Raw genomic sequence first — 15,278 nt, 5'->3', positions numbered from 1 at the left:
ATAGTCATTTCTGCATTTATTAATGTTCTCGTTCAGCAAAACTTTTTCAAGTGCACACTATGTGCCAGGAACTAGGTAACTAGATGCCAGGAATACAAAATTAATGTACTTGACCTTGGGGAGTTTTCAATATAGTAGAGAAAATAGAAATAATTGCAATAAAATATTGTAGGGGGAATATATTTATATACTAGGTACTATGACATTATTTCCCTTTAAAAGCAACTTCACGATGACTGAAAAGTAGTATATTTCTAAATGAAACTGTGTGGAAAAGCAATTCAGTAATCAGTGCAATATAGTTAATCATAAAAAATAGTCCATAAAAGGTGAATTTTTGCTATATTTTTTACAAAAGGATGAGAAGCTAAGATAGAGAGAGGGAAAGGAGGCATTGAGGAAAATATTTCTTCTGAAAGGTAGGACACGTACAAAGTAATCTTGCTCTTGACTAGGAGACAGTTCCTTTGTCTTTTGAGGAAAAATACATAAAGGAACTACTCCTTATTGTCCACTTCAATCAGTCTAATGGATATTTTCAATACTAAAATCCCTTCATTGAAAAATTCCTTTTTTGGTTACAAGCAATTATTTATTTTATTTTTAAATATTTGAAGAAAAAATATTTATTATTCATCATGAGAAATTAATAGAAAGAAATGTATAGAACATATGATAGTCATAGTCAACGCTGGAGGTGCAGTTATACTATGCACCTCTTATTTGCCTGATTTGAGCAGGATTATGTGGGCCCATTGGGTAAAACTCATCTTCTCTATGGAATCTTGCACTACCTGATTTTTTTCCAGTAAAATATTTCTTTGAGTTTCAAATGATTTTTCATGAACAAACTGCAGAACACCCTCTACAAGAAACACACCTTATTCCCATATATACTGTATTTTACCAGGAGTAGCAACTGAGTAAGTCCAATAAAGCTCAAGAGCAATACGAACAACAGGAGTCAATACTTAGCCAAGACAGGTAGTGCTAGAGTGGGAACAAGTCCCTTAAGCTGGAAGTTAGGGAAATGGGGAAAACCAAGTGCAAACTGTAATTTGTCATTTGTGTGACCTATATCTAGGTCATGGTATTATGTTTTATCTGTCTGTAATCAAAGAAGAAAAGGACACATATGATGTTTGAGGGAGTGAAGAAAGTTTACCTTTGTTTTTTTTTTTCTATAGGACCATCTACATTATGTTTTCATAGTTTAATTCTTGAGTATAAAGATAAAATCATAAAATCAGGCTTCTCTTTTAGAAATTTGAACCTAATTTTTCATTTTTGTTTTCTATGTAAAAACACTTCCCTAATTGTAATTCTGAAAAGTAAACCACTCACCCACCCACCCCAAGTGATCCAAATACCTAGTTTGTCACATTTAAGTGACTTTCCTTATTCACCAGAAATCTGTAATAAGTTTGGGTTGTATCATTTTATTTATCATTCTCTTAATCAATTTCTAACGTCTTTATACTTCTCCCTGTATAATAACTAATAAATAATATTTAGCTCTTCTTATATGGTATACCTTTGTATCTTTAAAATATATACTATCTATATGCTTGACATTTGGGAGATCTTGCCTAATTTCCATAGGAAGAAGAAAAATCTGGCGTGCAGGGTGTTTAGAGTACAGTGATGACAGCCTTTATGCCAATTTCACAAGCGTTGCAGCCTGAATCATAGGCTGTACTATAAACGGCAGCATATGGCTGGGGCGTCATAGCAGCAGGATAACGTGGTAGTGCCCAGATCACAGCTGTAGGCACACAAAGAAAGTTTTGATGCTGGTATCCATATCCTTCCTTCTCATCAACAACAAAAAGGATGACTACTTAAGATTCTCTTGTCTTAAAGGCTTTATTAAGTTATTGCCCAAGGTAGGAAAGGGATATTATTGTATACATATGTTTGCCAGAATCATGCAGCTTCTCTATTCTGGCTTTCCTAGCAGGTGTCTCTTTAAGTACTTATTCTAAATGGAACACAACTGGGAGACATCAGAAAGGGCACTGTTGACAACTGTCATAGCAGGTTCCAGCTTGAATGGTAAGTGAGCAGAAGGTCTCTCTCCAGAGTACTTCAGATCATCCTAATAGCAGCATCATTTCCACTAGGAACCCAGCTTCTACCAGAAAGGAGTGCTGGGAAATGGTGCTTCTGGTAAAATCTGATCTCCTCACTGAAAATGCTCCATGCCACAACATCCCCTATAGAAAATAGCTCTGATGCAATTAAAAGGATCCTGATTTTAAAGGCAAAATTGTAATATTTCAAAGCACATAACCCAGATAGATACCAATAATGTTAAGTGAAAGTATACCAAATTAATATTCTTGTTCATACCTATATTATCCTTTAAAATACTCTAAAGCCTTTTCTTAACATAAATGAAAAGAAAACCCTAAATATGTCTAAATTTTTATTAAAACATATTAAAGATTAATTTACCAAATATAGAAATGATATTTTAGATGTATTGTTTTAGGTTATTAATATCTATTTTTTTGTCTTGCATTATGATTTTTGTTGGGATTATTTTTTTGTTGCTGTTATTGTTGCTGTCATTGACTGCGAGAAAACAGGAGAATTAGTTTCAGATGCTGAAATTTTAGAGACCCTTTAAGTGATATTTTCAGATAGCTCTTTTAAGATATTTAGGGTAAAGTAACTCTGCAAACCAAATATAAAAAAACTGATTTTTTCCTTGCTCAGGATTATCCATCTAGAAAATAAGAGCTATTGAAATTTCTGCATAATTATAAGAAATATAGGTAACTATTATATAGCACGCTATATGGCAAGTTTTTTAAAGGTACACATTGTGCAGATATACGTATTTTCAGGTAAAATTTAGTATGAGACATTAACGTGTGCTCCTATTTCATTTTCTACATCATCTATAAAATATATTAATTCAGTCTTATTGTGCAGCAGTACATAAGTTTTAGATCAGAGACTCGTACATTGTTTTTTTCTTAATTTAAGCTCCTAATTATCTTCTATGAAAATATATTTATAGTTATCTTTTATAAGACTATATATATGAAGTTACAAGGGCCAAAAATTATACACATTTGTATTTACAAAAAATATCCACATTTATATTTATAAGGAAAAATATAAAATTAACTTTTATTCTATTGCTAAATATCCACATTTTAGTAGCAAAGAATGGCATGACCTTTTTTTTTAAACAAGCTTTAAGTATTGAGTTGATATAAAATATCAGACAGAGCAAAGAGTTTTAAGCTTACACAAAAATGAAACTACAAGCCTTGTACTTTTCACTGTCTTTGAGTGATATAGACCTGCAATGCATGCAAAGATGGACCCTAGGCACTTTCTTATAATTAGGTTCTTTCCTTATTTTGATAACTGAATGTCCTTGTATGGATTCTAATGAAAAAGCAAGACCTTGCATTACACTTCATTGAGAAAATAAGTCATTTGAAAAATTCTCATATTTTATCTAAAAAGTCTGTAAATCTACATGGCCCCGAATTTATCATTTTTATTATCTTCTTCATTAACAATGGTCGAAATACCTTTCTTCCTATTAAAAGTTGACATAATCTGTGTTCTAGAGCCAATTTCCTTTCTCCCACCTCACCCTTTCTCAAAGAACTCTCTCCTGAATCTTCAGTATTTCTCTTTAAAGGAATATTCTAACAATACACATTCAATAATGACTCTCATTTTATGACAAACACAACCAACTCCATATCTCCTTCAAAATACTATACTTTTTCCTTTTTCACTCATATTCAAAGTTCTTGAAAGTGTTGTATACTCCAATCAGATTGCCTCCCTTACAACTCCAAAAACTATATTTCTAAGATAACCTCTATGTCTATCAAATCATATGGATTCTTTTCCACACTCATTTTACACAATTGACTGATCATATTATACTGGAATCTCTTTCCCTCTTCCTTTTCTTCTCTCCCCTCTCCTTCTCTCTTTCCGGCTTTGCTCACTCTACCATCTATTGGTTATTTTCTCCTATTCCTCTGCTTCTTTCTCTTTCTTCTTATCTCATTCTCCTCTGTTTAACCACTGACTGTTGAAATTCCTCATGGCTCAGTTCTGAGTAATTCTTTTCTTTTCTCAAGATGATGTCTTCTATTTCCATTGTTTAGATACCATTTATGTGGCAATGACACTCACAGTAACTTGAGATATCTATCTATCTATTTATCTATCTGTTTAAACTTCTGATTCTTCCTTCAACTTGTTCCTTATCTCATTTCTCCACCTCAGTAAATGGCAACACTGATTATTCAGTTGCTCATATTCCTACAGTGGGGAGCAGTCTTTAAACCTCTGTCACCCTCACCAGCTCTATACAATCCATCAAGAGGTGATCTTGATCATGGTACATACTCTTTCTCACACATACACACCCCCATTCATCTCCATAACTCAAGTTCAAGTCCATTTCCCACAAGACTTCCAAGGTAATCTTATAAAAGTATAATGGGATTATGTACTCCTCTACCTAAAATGGTTTTTCATTTAAAATAAGATAAAGATTTATTATCTTGGCCAATTCCTATGATTTCTAACCACTTTAATTTCTACTCTGCCTTCTGGAAATTTTTATGCATCCTTCAGATCTCAACTTGAATATTGCTTTCTAGAAGACATTTCCTGATTTGATATAAAGTGAATCCCTTTATATTTTCTCATATCTTTTTCCATTGCATCCTTATTACAATTTAGAACCCTATATTCCTTTGTATGCTCATTTATTTAAAAATTTATTAATGACTAATTTTGAAGAATCATAAAATTTGTGTTTATGTCTGCTTTCTTTACTATTTTATGTCCTACTCCTTGCATAATACTTGAGACTCAGTAGGAGCTTACTAAATATCTGTCAAATAAACACATCTTTTAGCAAAACCCTTTAAGTAGCAAAGAGCATTTGGGTGAACCTCAGTATAAATCTACAAGAAAATAAACAAAAAGTACATAAAAACACACATGCTGGTTCCAAGCTGTTTTATAAGCTATATTTGTTCCATCATAGTCAGCCTTTGTACAATGCTTATTAAAGTAAGCTCCATGTGTTTTGCCATAAACAGTCTATTTTAAACATGTGCTAGATTCTATGTGTTGTATATATTAACAGAATGCATAAAGTATCGCCCATAAAGACGTTCCCAAACAAAGGTAAAATGAGACTAAGGCATAAAGTGAAAGGCAATAAATTACACTAAAAAATATACTTGAGCAAAATTTAATTTTTATTTTTTTCTGTATTACTTTGCTCACTAAAATGATTCAGTTTAAACTTATTGAAATCTTACATCTTATTAAAGATCCTGTCAATTATTTAATTTCTACCAAAAAAGAAAAATAAATAAATTTTCTATTTTATTAACTTATTAATTATATTTTTATTATTCTCTAAAGTTCTTTACTTACTGAATGCAATATGTTTATCTACTTTCCTGATTTCTCATGCCAATTGGAAACATTATTAAATGCTTGAAAACTTTTAAATACTGAAAGAGTAAAAGTTAAAAATTAACATAGAACATTGGTCTAAAATAGGTAGGATTTATAACATAAAATTAGTCCAAGAGTGACATATTTACCAGTAACAAAAATATGAAATAAAATAACCAATCTTTTATATCAGCTCCTATAAAATATACATTTTCCTATAGCATATGCTCCCCAAATACACTAAAAGTCCTTAATTACACAAGGTATGTAAACATAGATGTGGGCAAGTATTTGAATAGAGAATCTACATTATAAGTCAATATTTGGTTATAAAGGTAGGGCAAGAAATGGCCTTCTCTGCTTTGGTTAAATTTGTTAAATGTGTGAAAGCTGTCTTCAAGCCCTACCCACCCCAGGCTCTAATGAAATAAGGACCACTCATACCTACTTGTCCCATCTGCCAAGCCCTCCTGATCAGAAATGTCTTAGGTAATTTCTGGCACCTTTATCAAAACTGGCTCACTCAGATTATCACTTCCAGGAAACCCTATCTTGTTAAAAAAAAAAAAGATAAGTCTGGATGTTTTAAGCAGAAATTCTGGGAAAAGAGAAAACACCACTTGGATTCTCCAATACCCTGCCAATGTTTGTTTCTAAATTTCAAACAGATTTACTTTATAAACAATTTAAAAAAAATAATAATGTGAACTCGTGGTCTTGATTTATATTTAAATTTTCTACATGTTTCATGATTTCAAGAGTGAAATTTTCATTAATATTTTACATTTGAAGATATTATAAGTAAAAAAATTACTTTAATGGAAAAAGAGAAAGCATATTTATGTTTATCAATTAAAATTTTTATAAAAGCCCTGAGAAAGAGGCAGTTCACCTACAGGGGAGTCCCACTCATAGTAGAACCAAATGATTTGTTTCCTTTTTTTTTTGGTGTCTTCTCCCATTCTTTCTCAGTAGATTTAAGTTCACTAATGTATTTCTTGCATATTATAAATCAAATAATATCTCTATGATCCTCTTTAATTTTCATGAAAATATACTTTTGTTTTCACATAATTACACTCAAATCATATGGTTTGAAAATCATAACTTTGAGGTCAGATAAAATTGGGTTTGAAATCCTGTGGGTACATTGAACATTTTCCTCATTTTTAAAATGACAACAATAATACCTACCACAAAGGTTGTTGAAAGATTTGAATGAGATCTTAGAAACACTCAAAAATAATTAGTTTATTTATTCAGTGTTTACTAGGTACTAATCACTATGCTATATCTCTCTCTCGCTTTCAATTTTTATTAACATGGATGAATTCTCCAAATGCCTAAGTAGTGCATTTCAACATCTAGTGCATTGAGATTTCTATATTGATATTAAAAGTATGATTTCCCAAAAGGACATTTTCAAACATATTTGTAGTCAGTGGGTTCTTGCAACTGTATAGTACTTGACAAATTACACTACATAGATACCTACAATCTGCTGTTATTGTGTGCGTGTGTGTGTGTGTGTGTGTGTAGGGATAATTAGATTTATTCTAAACATTAACAATTTCCCTTAAATAATGCAACCCAACCTCTGCAAGTGACAGTCAATACAGGTGAAGAAAAGGATGATCTCACAAAATCATTCAGAGAGATTAAATGCCTTAAAAACACTATGGATATTTCAATTACCAAATAGGGTATCTCGGTATGTACATGTATTTCTGAAGACAGGAAATAGAGTTTTTCAAAACAAGAACATGCATATCTTCTCCAACTTGAATTAAAAGAATTCATGTCAAAAACCTCCCTAATTTAAAAAATCATTTTATATTCAGTAAGAAATTTTGGAGGGAAAACATTTAATCTATTATATTATTACACTAAACTACATACATATAAACACACATGCATCTGTATATATTATATACACATCTATAATCATTCCCACAAATGCACGTGTGTACTTACAAAAACATGGGGAACATTATCTATCTATGTGTATGTCTCTCAACTCTCCCACCATTAATTACATGCTTGCAATCTCAACCCTGAAATGAGACAAAAAATACCCATTACTTCACTGAAAGGGAGCTGAGCAGGCGTGAGCATCATGGTTTTTTCTTCCCCATGCCCTTGATGCAAGGAGTAAATTATTTGAGAGAAATTAGACTATAGACCATGGTAGGTTGCTTGAATAACAAAGTTAAATAATTTTATTTGCATATATATTTAGGAAAAGGCAGATTAAAATATTTTATTAGCTTTCTCTTATTATCTTCCTAATTTTAAGCATGATCTAGATACTATACGCAATATTATTTATGGTAGTTACAGTTACAAAATTATATATTTATTTTTAACTTGATAATATTTAACTACAGGTAAGCAGAGTTTGTTTCCAGTATTCCTATTTTAGTATGCTCTAAGAACAAAAAAATTTTAAACTAGTAAGATCAGAATTGATAAGACAATGCTTGTCCTGTATAGCTCTTTTTGATTGTTTTTTGTTTTTAAAGATGCTTTTCCAAAAAGTAAATGTTTACTAAAGGAAATATTGTTTTCTTAGTTCCTTAATTAAATTTGCCCTACCCTTAAACAATATGCTCTTACCCAGATCCTAATTAACTGTGCAGGAGAGGCCGAATGGGACATGATAGGAGGCCACACCAAGTTCACAAGCTCAGCTTTGTAGCCCCTAACAGGCACCCCTCCTTTAACCCTGGCTTCACTGCTTTAGCATCAGGAGATTTACTTAGCCTCTCTCAGCCTCGTTGGCTATTGTATAAATTGGGGGCAAAAACAGCTAACATCTCCTTCACAGGATTGCTGTCAGAATTAAATGAGGTAATTGTTAAAATATTGACAGAGACACTGGAAGCCAAGACTATATGAGTACAAAGCATAATGCACTTCCCCACTGCAAAAGCCTATCCTCAACTCAGCAGCTCAAATATTCCCTCCAAATATGTCAGATTATGTCAGCTTTATTCTCAAAGTTCTGCAATGGTTTCCCTTTTCAGGTTAAAATCTAAAGTCCACAGCATATATGCCTCAATACAAGGTCCTCCATAGTCCAGTCCTTGTTGACTCCGACCTCAACTCTTAATTCTTCCATTCTTCCTCTAATTCTTTCTCTTTTATTTTTGGAGACAGGGTCTCACTCTGTTACCCAGGCTGGAGTGCAGTTGTGTAATCATAGCTCACTGCAGCCCCGAACTCTTCGGCGCAAGTGATCCTTTCACCTCAACCTCCCCCACAGCTAAAACTACAGGCATGGGCCACCATGCCTGGCTAATTTTTAAAAACTTTTCTTTTTAGAGACAGGGTCTTACTATGTTTCCCAGGAGGGTCTCCAACTCCTAAATAGCTGGGATTACAGGCCCAAGCCTTGCTTCTTAAATAAACCAAGGAGCTCCTGGTTTAGGCCATTGCACTCATGTTTTTCCCTGAATCTGGAACATTTCTACCAGTGCCCCCAGTAACCCTTTCTCACAGCCCAGAATTTTCTTGGCCTGCTTCTTCCTCATTTCTGGTATCTGTTCAAATTTTCTGTTTTAACAGAAAGTCATTCTTTACCTACCTAATCCACATTAGCACCCACTACCCTGGCTTTTACCCACCTATCTTACTTTATTCATGGTTTTTTATGGCACTTAGAAACAATTGTCATGCTATTTATTTGTTTATTTGCTTATTGTTTGTCTTTCTCCACTAGAACATAGGGTAGGAAGAAAGGGATTTTTTTTTCTGTTTGTTCAAAATGCTTTTGGATGATAAATTGCATATAGGGGGTTCAATAAATATTTCCTGGATTAAATAAATAAATCTGGTGGCATTAAGCTTTCAGAAATCCTACCACCAACTGATAGGCCAAAAAGCAGAATCTTGCAGATGTATTCAGTAAAATATAACTATTATCTTGTTTTTATGTGTAGGACCGCCATGATAAAGCAGACTTCTAGTAGTCTTTTATAAAGTATTCTATAGTATGACTATTAAATATGCTATAGAATTATTGTATTCTATATTAAACATAATATTAATATTAAACATTTGTGAATATTGTTATTTATACTGAATGTGAACATTTGAAAGCATTATAAATTTCATTTATAAAAAATTATTGAGTAATAAGAAAATAAAACATAACTCATACATTTTTATTTCATGATAAAATTAACATAATATAGTTTTTATGGTGACTGAACGACTTTTAAAAATATAATGTATATATCCATGAAGCAAATTATATACCATTTTAATCAAAACAAGAAAAAATCATTTCTTACATTAATTTTCATTATAAATGTACTTCTGTTTGTTTCTTGTTCCTTTAAGGAGATAAATTGTAGGATTTGACATTTTTGTACATCACATTATCATAGTTTAGAAAAGACAATTTCATCCCTGGCTTTCAACGTGGCCCCAGGCAGCTTTACAAATCCATATAATAAAACTCCTTGTGCAATGGCTGATTTAAAGACAGCTACGTAACCCAACTTAAATCCATCTGCAAATTGTATTCCCCAGAAATCAGTGACTATTTCAGGGTAAGTTAATGAATGAATTGGTCCAATTAGAGGGAAGCCTAGGACTTGTGCTTGACGGTTCCAGGTAGCATGCACTATCGTGAGCACCAGAACTTTTGTAACACTTGCATGCACCACCAAAAGGGAAGCTAGACAGAGAGGAGAATACATCTTTAGACAAAGCAAGGATGAATGCAGAAAGTGTCAAAGAAACAGAGAATCCCTGATCAAGTCATGACTGAAGCCTGTATATTCTTGCCTTTCTAATAAGAGAGCCAACACATTTTTGTTTTTTGGTTATTTGTTTAGGACAGTTTGAGGTGGTTTTTTTGTTGTCAGTCAAGAGTATCTGCCATATTATTAATATTATGACCTTCTGTGGGTTTTTTCAAACACACGCACATGAAAAAGTTGTGCCGGAACTGCAGGCTAACTTGAATGGGAATCCTGCCAGAATTAATAATGCAATCCTCTAACAGAGATATAGCCAGAGTAGCACATATGTGTTTCTTCATACATACATATTTACATCAAAATTATATGTTAAGTAATGGAGGAAAAAAAGACCTTTCATTGTTTCCAATGGATGTTTTCTGATTGCTAAGAAATTATTCTTTTCCTTAAAGTGTCATAAGATTCTGCTCAGAGTTGTCACTACCTTTGAAGGAAAAAGTTATCAAAGTTTAAAAAAATTGCTTTGCAGAATGAAATTTGCAGGTTGCTTAAAATGACAGAATGCTTTGTTCCCCTTCACTATCCAGTAGAGATGGGTCACTAAAAACTAAGTGCGGGAGGAGGGGATGGGTGTATACCTACATGATGAGTGCAATGTGCACTGTCTGGGGAACGGACACGCCTGGAGCTCTGACTTGGGGGGATAGGCGGTACATGGGCAACGTATGTAACTTGAACTTTTTACCCCCATAATAAGCTGAAATAAAAAATAAATAAATAAATAATAAAAAAACAAAGGTTCATTTTTCAATTCATGAAAAAAGTGAGTGTGTGAGAGGTGAAATGTATGTGTGAGAAAACTTATGAAAGAGAAAAACTAAAAAGAAAAAGAAAATAGAAAGGTAATTAGCCAAATATAAGTAGTTTTTGGATTATTCACTGCTTTATGCTTCTTTTGAGAAGGTAATTGGGAACTGATTGCATTCTCAGAGTTACTAGAGATGCAGCAGATGGCTTTAAAAATATTCTCAAATTAAAACGTGAGTTTAGTGTGTGCTCTGGCAACAGAAATCAGAAAATTTTACTCCATACACTCACTCTTATTTTTCACTGAGGTAATACAAGGAAAATAAATAGTTTATGCTATTGAAAAGGTACCTTTTGTAAAACTTATTATTTTACACATTATACTCTCACAAATGCCACTAAATAAACAAGGAATAAATGTTCACAATCATAGATAACCTGCCATAATTTATATACTTTTTTATATATTTATGTTATACAAATAAATATTCATACTAAATAACATTCAGTATTTCATGAAAATAGATGTAAATAAAATTGTAACGTTACCAAATGTTAGACTAGGATTGGGCAAACCTCTTTACTAGTTCATATTGCACTTTTTGTAACACAGAACAAGAAATTCATTTACTATGTATTTCTTTAAAAATGGCTGGAATAGCATTTGCTGTCTATTAGGGTTGCTTTAAGAAATACTTAAATCAGACATTTAAGTAGTCATAAAAATTGTCATATGCTTTTAAGATTCTAATAATCTACATTTTCAAACCAACTTCATTTCCCACCTCTTGAGTGTTTCCGTATAGATTTTCATGTGTTGCAACAGGAAAGCACACACTGCCTGAGTGCTCTGAAGATCTTACTTCTACAGGATTCCCTACCATAGCTTGTTTGGCTTAGGAAATCACTGAAACCAACTTGCCTTCGGTTTCCTCAGTTGTAAGAGGGGAGAGAAGAAATATTTGGGTATGATGAATGCTAAGATTTTTTTCAACACTCTAATTCAGAAATGAAACCACACATTGGTTAGACTCTAGGAAGTAAATAATAGAAATAATGGCCATCTACATACAATGAATTACAAAGGTGATAATTTAACTACAATTAAAATGTACTAGCAAAATAATTTCTACTAAATAACTTTCAATATCTTTCTTTTAGCAAAACAACAACATATGTAATTTCAAATAATAGAATATTTGTATATTTTCTTTCCATTTTTAGTGATAACAAAGTTTTTAATAATTTCCTATACTGTTTCCAAAAGTTGATTTTAAAAGTCTTCCATATATGTGGACTGTCCACCTCAATCTTCCTATACCCAGCGAATTGGCGGTCTCCTCATTCTTCCAAATTGCCAGCAGAATTCTTGCCTCAGGTTAGTTGCACTTGCTGCTATATATTTCCACCTGAAAAACTTTTACCCCTAATTATTCCTTCTCTGGATCATTTAGATCTTATTTCAACTGTCATATTCTCAGGAAAGTATACCTGATTGGTCTAGCTATTATTGTCTGTTATAGTCTCTGCTATTATTTCTCAGGGTTATCTTTTCCATGGTGCTTATTACATGATGAAATCCCTTTTTATATTCACTGACTTACTGCTTTTCTCTTTACCTGGACAAAAATATATATTTTCTTTCAGTCTTCTTTATTACAGTGCAAAGATCAATGCCTGGTAATACATCCTATCTATTGAGTAAATATAAAAGTACATTTGGGCATTTATAGCATACAAAATGCTAAATTATAAGTAAATATCAATATAAAGGATTAATTTATTCACACTTAAATTCTTATGATTATGTTACATATTTAAATTATTTTCATAATTTGACCTATGAACAAGTAGTCATGCCTAGTATAGTATATTGGGAATGTATGGTTAAATATTTCTTTCTTTCTTTTTTTTTTATTTCAGCTCATTATGGGGGTACAAAAGTTCAGGTTATATATATTGCCCATGCCCCCCCACCCCCCTGAGTCTGAGCTTCAAGCGTGTCCATTCCCTAGACAGTGCACATCGCACTCATCATGTAGGTATGCAGGTATGGTTAAATATTTCTACATATGATTTTTTCTCTTAAAGCTTATTTGAAATTTCAGGTATTAACAAGCTTAGGGTTATTTTTTTCTTCAATCATGGACTATATCAAAGTTCATAGCCTAGAATTCTCTTCTGATTTCTACCAGGCATCAACATAGCTTATTTGCATGACTGATATAACATTTACTCATTCAGTGAATGATGCCCAGCTGCTGTACTGTTCAAGCTCTGTAATAATAACTGCAGGGTGACTGACTGACAATAGCTTATCTTCTCTCAACTACAAAAGCATGTAAATTAGTAAAATAAATGTTTAGTTGTGTATGCATGTGTTTGTATGTTGGAGTTGGGCCAAATTATGCTCTTCAATTTCAATGCAATGCTGCAAACTCTTTATACGATCTGGGAGGAAAACTAAAGCATGTAGAAAAATGATAGTCAGTCCTAGCCATGAATCCTCATCTGGTCAATAGTCACTACATCCATTCTCTTAGCCATGAATGTGACCTACAATGTCATAAATTAAGACATTGTCTATTTTTCACTGGTAAGGTCTCTTCATCATGTCAGCCAAAACAGAAACATAAGTGATTCTTGCACTTTCTTTGGCACTTTTATGAATAAATGATCATCACAAAACAAATGCAACTAAATAATCTGTTTTTCATTTGGGACCTGGAATTAAGTATAACCCAATAATACTTTTAAAATGTGGTAGTGTTGAAAATAAAGTCCAAATATCATGTAGTCCATTTATGCAATTGATAAGGAGGGGAATGATATATAGCTGCTTGTTTTATTCTAGGAGTATAAATTACCTAAACATCTTGTTAATATTTCTATAGCAGATCTTCAATAGTCATTTTATAATGGCTTTTTAGAAGTATTAAAACCATGATGGTTTGGAATGCCTAAAATATATATAGCAAGATATTTTCAACTGCACTGAATATTAACCTTTATACTGGTTCATAAGAAGATTTGCTTCATTCTCAATGTTTGAAGTATCTAAAGTAAAAATAAAAAAAAAACACATAATTAAATGATATGGAGAAAAATAAATATGCAGAATATAGTATGATTCCATTATTACAATCCTATGCATATATAATACATAGGCATATATCATAAACATTAGCCATATTTAATAGATAGGGATATATCATATGCCTCATATATTATATATTTTATATATATTGCAAAGAGAAAAATTTAAAGAATAATTCAAACTAAACTATTAATTGAGACTATTTCCACAAATAGCATTTGAGAGGGCAGAGACTTTGATTTTTAATTTTTAAGCGTCCCTTTTACTTACATTTATTACAATGATTGTGTATTGCTTTTATAATTCAAAAAGTAAATCATTAAAAATGGCTCTGATTTAGATTTTAGATGCTTTTGTTTTGATTATTTAAAGTATGCTTTGTAATATGTATATTTTCAGCTCCTTGGAAACATTTGAAATGGAGTTATGTTAATGATTCCAAGGCTAAATGTTGGTATTTTTCTGCGGCATCCATGTGTAATGTCTACAGAGCCCAGCTTCCCTGCCTGTTTATAAACACTCGGAGGACCCTGGTGTGATCAGTGGCATCATTACATTACTGCTTAATAGCACATGCTGTTGATACATTAATTGCTTTATTGACTATTTTAAAAGTTTATGACCTCATCTGCATTCCAATTTGACCTTGTTTTGCACTTTTCTAGTGAATCGCCACAATCAACAACCTACATAATATGTATTATACTAATAAATTTACAAAATGAAAAAAAGAACCAGATGATATGCACCTCATTATTTTTTTAATCAACTAAATCATTGTTAGGCAGGAATTATATTGCAAGGAATTGCATAATCGCAAAACTGTGATGCTACAGCTTCATGATTAGAAAAGATGTGCCACATTTTTTTTTGTAATTTCCTTTTACATAATAATTACCAGATGAAGGGGCTGAGTAACATACTCATGGTTTGAAGCAAGGGAAGTTGCTCTAAACCTTAACTTAATATAGATGTTTCATTTAAAAACACCAAATGGATTCAGAACATACATCTTGACACCATAAATATCTGTTCGAAATAATGTTTTAAATGGAAATTTTATTTCTAAAACCTGAGTAAAGTTCTTGCTTACTAAAAACTTAAAGTTAATTGGGAAATGTATATAAGTTAATTGAGGCCATGGAAATTTGGTTATGCAAGATGAAAATTAAATTATTTATTTTACAGACAACTTTTTAACA

At 32.1% G+C, this 15,278-nt stretch overlaps 1 protein-coding gene and 1 long non-coding RNA gene across 5 annotated transcripts in view; one reads left to right on the top strand and one right to left on the bottom strand.

Moving 5' to 3' along the window:
* PCDH9 (protocadherin 9) overlaps window positions 1–15,278 on the bottom strand; it is an 862,890-nt gene that overhangs the window by 611,625 nt on the left and 235,987 nt on the right. The gene's annotated exons all lie outside the window — the stretch shown is intronic.
* LOC138382656 (uncharacterized) lies at window positions 1,744–13,352 on the top strand. The gene is made up of 3 exons (XR_011233467.1): window positions 1,744–1,886; window positions 2,722–2,821; window positions 13,071–13,352. It is a non-coding gene; the product is annotated as an uncharacterized lncRNA (long non-coding RNA).

Source organism: Eulemur rufifrons, chromosome 4, assembly GCF_041146395.1.
Source record: "Eulemur rufifrons isolate Redbay chromosome 4, OSU_ERuf_1, whole genome shotgun sequence".
Lineage (NCBI taxonomy): Eukaryota > Metazoa > Chordata > Mammalia > Primates > Lemuridae > Eulemur > Eulemur rufifrons.
Note: the sequence above shows the minus strand (reverse complement) of the source record. Positions and strands in the feature narration are given on the sequence as shown.